We start from the raw sequence: 6,000 nt of genomic DNA on the forward strand, positions 1-6,000 counted from the left end.
AGCTGACATTATGAAGTTACTACCTGCTGCTTATATAATTAGCAACTTCGCCCTACTGCTCTTCCAAGTACAAGCTGCCGTACTGCCAAACAGTAATTGCATCTAATCTAATTTGCGAGACAGCTGACTTTTCAAGATCACGGACTGCTTCGGCACAAACGGGTTGACAAGGGTTTACAGTCATGCTAGCAGCTCTGTTAGGCTTTGAACTGAAGTGCTAATGGCAGCACGCTCACAGTGACAATGCACACTAGCTGAAATTTAGCTGGAGTAATGTTCAACATGTTCACCATCCCACGTCACGGTGGTGCGACGGGAAAAGGTCCAAACCAAAGTCATTAGGACGCATCCAAGAAGTTGCCAGGTGACGCTGTTCATTCGCACGCGATTATGTTCGCTGCAGCGTTCGGCTCTCCGAGGACACACAGGCCTGCGCTGTGTATTAAAAAGCACCGTGATCACCGCGTCACTTTAGATTAGACGCACCAGCGCTGCAACGCGCTCTGGCACCGGCCGCACCGATTTTACCACCGCAAGCCAAATAACACAGCTAAATTGCTTTCTCCTGACAAATCAAGTCAGATGGGGTGCCTGAGAAGTTGCTTAATCAAGTAACATTTCCCTGCCTCTGAAAAGGGTTAGAAAAACCCAAAGTCTAATTTGCCAATGCACATTATTACACACACACACACACACACACACACATCATTGACCCTGCCTAATGTCTTGACAGGACAATCCATTTAAAAGATGTCATACAAGGTGAAGTTGCCCACTGGTCAATCTCCTCCATTGATTTATGGCTATTGACATTGAGAGATGACCGCAAAAAAGCTCCCACATTTAGCTTATTGACACGCTGTATCGAGTGACAGATAGCTGACCGAGAATCAGTTTCTAGGATAGTGAAGCTACCCGCCAGCTAATTGACAGTACAAAGGGCTGAATATAGAATGTAGCTTTAATCTACGAGGATATTTATAGCCTCGCTACTGAACGTCTCTGTAAAATGTAATCAGGGACTAAGTTCAGTGCTTTGGTGTCTCCAAATGCACGAGTTGGAAAGTTGGGACAATGAAAAGGGATACTTCACAGGGGTATTTTGTCACTTAACATGTTCTGTACACCTAACAACATGTCATTTCATATTTAAAAAGTGCCTCTTGTCACTACGTCATGAATACCAGTCTTCCAGTACTGTGGCTGCAACAAGAAGAAGGGCAATATTGCAATATTGGTATTAGTTTTCTTGTCAAATGCCGACATTTTTCAAATACTCGCATGATGTGGAGCGAGCGGAAAAAATGACATGTGGGAAAATGTGTAATTGAGTTGTTGAACTCCGGACTGCCTCTGCTTCTGTTTCTCGGGGTCCGAAGATCCAAGACTGGAATTACTATTTGACAGTGTTCAAATATCATCTCAGCCAGCGTAAGTCCACATCCATCAGAGTTAATAGGCTCTGTGAGAGCGCAAACAACTCCCCGGCCGAAACACCCAAGGAAGCCATCACCGAACATCAACACTGATTAAAGAACAGTTTTACATTTTGGGCTTGTTTGCTCTCTTGCAAAGAGTTAGGGGACCAGATGGGTATCACTCTCACATGTTGGTTAAGCAAGAAGCTAGGACGAGGAGGACTAGCGTAGCGTAGCATAAGTGACTTCACTGTATCCAATTAAGAAATCGTCAAAGCACGTAACTCTCCACAACCTGACATTTTTGCATCTATGGAGCAAACAAATGAGATACAACATGATAATTAGTGAGAGCTGGAGGTGTTGGTAGGGGGGTTTTGCTTTAACCTAGCTCTCTGGCTAGCGGCCCACCCTCAAATGTTAAAATTATATTTTGAATAAAATATTTATAGCACAACAAAATCTCTCCTGCAGCAAGATTCAAGCTATTTTTTAAGATTTAAGATATAATTGTTAAGATTAAATTAATTATATCAAATATTTTTTTGCTTGTGATTGATGTAATTTTAGACCTATCACAGCGTCGCCTTGTTTGAGGGTGGAGAGTTAGGAGCCAATAGAAACGCAAGAAACCTCTCTTAGACCGCCAATTCACCAGACGCTAAACTTAGCAAACTAGCTAACTTGACAGTTGTCTCCAACAACAAAAACAATGAACACAAAATGGTTGAAAAATGTCGAAAAAAAAAACGTAGTCGCTCTCGGTGCCACTATCAGCCTGTGAGCCCTCCTCCATTGACCCTACGCCGCCGGCAGCAACGCCAGAACTCCCGGCCTCGGCTTCAACAGTAGTTCGGACTGCTAGCTCGTCCCGACTGCTAGCTCGTCCCGGCTGCTAGCTTTTCTAGCAAAGTGCCGCAGCCCCGGACAACACCGGCGATAACTTGCCCAACCAGGTAAAACTGGACACATTTCCAGCTCACTTTGTTTCTGGGAAGAAACGAAGGTTTGCAAAAGCATTAACGAACACCTTAGTGGGAGTTCAGTACGGAGGCCAACGCGTTATGGCGTCAAGGGTCTTAACTGCGTATGAAGTCTGCTGTAAGCGTCAACGTTTGGGGCCTCTTCTGCCACCCGTGAGAACTCCCTTTCTGCTTTGAAAAGCGTCTTCAGCGATCACAGATGGAGTGTGCTTCACCCGCGCCAAGCTCGCCGGATTTAAAGAAGTTTTGGAAAGGGTCTGACTTAAGAAATTCAACGGGGGGGGGGGGGGGGGGGGGGTGGAAAGACTTATTTGCGGAGGAGATTCGTCGCCGCCGGAAAACGCCGCATCCAGCGCCATTAGGGTCGAGAAACGGCACAGAGGGTGCGTAGACTGCTTTATTTTCATGTTTGTTGTGTCTGCTGCGTGGTAACAATGTTTTTTTGTTGTTGTGTGTGTAGCTTATTTGTGCAGAGTGGCAACTTGCTTAATGATAGCAATAATATATTGCAATCATAAAAAAAACCAAAAAAAAAACAGTTGCTTTTCATGAATGAAAACCGGTGTCACGGGCGTGGCAGTGCGTTTTATGAGATGGCCTGTTGCTTGAGTGGATGCACCCGCCGTGGTGACTTTGTTTTGGTGCTGGTCATGTTGTCACATTGCCTGGATGCAGTGTGTTATGTTGCCATATAGCTTGAGTGGATGCACCCGCCGTGGTGATTTTTTTTTTTTTGTGCCCCCTCATGAAAATCGAATGCCCTGTCAAGTGATGTTAACTCTGGGGGGGGGGGGGGGGGGGGGAATGCTGTGTTGCATAGAGCCAGTCAGATCTTGCGCATGCTGTGTGCTATGATTGGTTGGTCATCAAATTCGAAGGACTTCTGAATGAAGCCACCATTTCACGTCTAATCACTGCAAGGCCAGTAAAGATGTCTGGTTGATTTCTAATTGAGTGAACCAATTATACTTACTGTGCCAAAATGACACTGCTGTTTTGGTAGTGGACTATTTTGTTTTGTACATTGTACTTCCACTGCAACAAAGTGAACCGGTGTCAGTTGAACAAGGGTGAAAAACAACCAGTAGTCTGTAACCAAAGACATTCACACTGAGTGTTAGTTTACTCAAGTCATAATGATGTAATTAAACACAATTAATTAGAGCTGCCAGCAGCTGACGGCGTGACGCCATCAGTGCACCTTATATGGCCTCTGTGTAACAGGAGTCTGTGCTTCAGCCGCTGCCTATCGAGGGCAATGGAAACTATAGAGGCGCCCTATAAACTTAGACAATGACTGCAACAGCGCCAGCAGGATTCAGTTTCTCCTATAGGGCACCTCCGAAAAGCAGCTGCCCTCATTAGATGCTGCAAAGTTGTGTAGAGGTAAGGAGAGATGTCACTCCCTACACTTTTAACTTTTAGTTTTGGTTTTTAAACGGCATGGTTTTGCAGGGACGTGAGCTGCAATCACACCAGTCTTTATAGAACTCTCAAGGTGGTGATATAGGTGACATCCAGTATGGTGTTATCCCCATGCTAAATATTTTATTAATTATTAAGTGGTTGCCTTCATACATATATGTATATATGACTATATATGAAGGGGAAGCCAGAGGTGTCATGTGAAACCCAAGGCTTTTGTAGAAGATATGATCCAGATGGAAGGGAAGCGTTGTCATTGTTACAGGCGAATGGAAATGTTAAATGTCAGTAGTTAAAAGGACTTTGTTCCCTGTAATAATAGAAATTTGTTGCTGATATGATTTCATATCATAAGTACATATCGCCCTCTGCTGGCGATATTATTTGAACACACCTATCGCATGTCTGGTGTAACAGTGTGACATCCATAATCACCAGCTCCATCTGTTAGATTAGAAATCAGTCATTCTCTATGCACCGGGTCTCCATGGGGAGGTCAAAGGCCAGCTGCTGCAAAGCACTGTTGAAACTTAATCAGTGAAACTGTCACAGGTTGGACCCATGCCAACTGGGTGGCTTGAACCCTGGTGGGTTCCAACACCAGGCAAGTAGTGGTGAAAGAACGACTACCATCAGATTTAGTTTAAAGGTCCCCTCCAGATGTGTTTTTGGACATATGAAAATACTTTGGTTTGAATAAGAATTTGGGTCTGATATGGTTTTTCCACAAATTAGCATGTTAAAATTCTTACAATGACATCTCCTTCTCCCTCACCGAAAAACCCAAAATCTATGAATATGTAAATATTGTTTGTTTCAAAAGTTTAACTGCTGGACACAAGATGTCTCCTACTTCACTGAAAAGTCTATTCTCAGTGTCTGTGGACCCGGAGGCTTCAAGTTTCCACGTCACACTTGTGTAAGGAGGCATGTTGGACCGTGATTGGCTCCAAAATAGTTGCGATGTCCCAAAATTATGTTGGGACGTACACATCGTAAACTCAGAGAAACATTCCCCAGTCAGCAGATTAATCACAGTGAAGTAACAATAAACGCAACACAGTTGCAGGGGGACTTTAAGTAAAAGTAGTTAATTGTTATTATTAATGCATTAGCAGGATGAAGCTGGCAAAATCTGCAATCTGCAAAGTAACTAGGAACAATAGCTGTCAGAAAAATGTAGTAGAGTAAAAGTGGCACAAAGCTAAAAAAAAAAATTGTACTTAAAAGTTTGACATTTTAGGAAATATAGATTAGATCAGATTGACTTCATTAATAAGCTGATTGGCTTTCTTGCTGAGAGTTAGATTAGATTAGATTGATACTATCATGTCTGCCCATTAAATAATAATAATAAGTAGAAGCTGGAGCCAGCAGCTGGTTAGCTTAACTTAACACAAAGACTGGAGGCAGGAGTGTGGCAAAATATACCTACCAGCACCCCTGAAGCTCACAAATGTACACGCTGTATGTCTTTTACACTTCAGTTTTTGTACGGATGACACAAGCAAGATGTAACATGTTCATTAGCGAGCTTTGGAGCTGCTTGAAGGAGGAGTTTGTTACCTTCTGACAGGGCCAGCTGTTTCCTCATGTTTCCAGTCTTTAAGCTAGCTGTGGTATCACTCTTCTCATATAACTCTCAGAAAGTGGATGAGCATGTTTCCCTAAACTACTACTGAAGTACAGCGCTTGAGTAAATGTACTCAGTTACATTCCACCATTGCAGGCAACACAGTCAGGAGAAGTCAGAGTTTTTCACCCAAATGCCTTTAAACTTTAAAGCTCAGCAGACTAGGAGTAGCACTGTGAAAAAGTTCTGAAAGCAGTCAGTAATTGCGATCATTTACAAGTCGTGTTCTCAAAGGGAGGGGGGAACTGGCTCTCGTGTTGTCTGAAAGGGCAGGCTGCACGAACACCTAATCACAGGTGTCGGTTGACCTCGGCTGTAAGGTCAAGGCTCATCGCAGGGCTTGATTTCATGATATGACTTGTGTCTCGATCAATCATTTACCTCACCCTGTCAAAGTGGACCTGGTGTCGGCCCGGGCCCGCTGCCAGTGTAGCGGAGTATCACTTGCTGCCATTAACTATATAGCAACTAAAGTAAGAGCAGGAGCAGAATGAAATTGGAGGAGTGGACTTCACCAGCAGAGAGAGTAATACACCTGCCA

The sequence above is a fragment of the Enoplosus armatus genome, chromosome 24 (assembly GCF_043641665.1).
Source record: "Enoplosus armatus isolate fEnoArm2 chromosome 24, fEnoArm2.hap1, whole genome shotgun sequence".
NCBI classification, from domain to species: Eukaryota; Metazoa; Chordata; class Actinopteri; order Centrarchiformes; family Enoplosidae; genus Enoplosus; species Enoplosus armatus.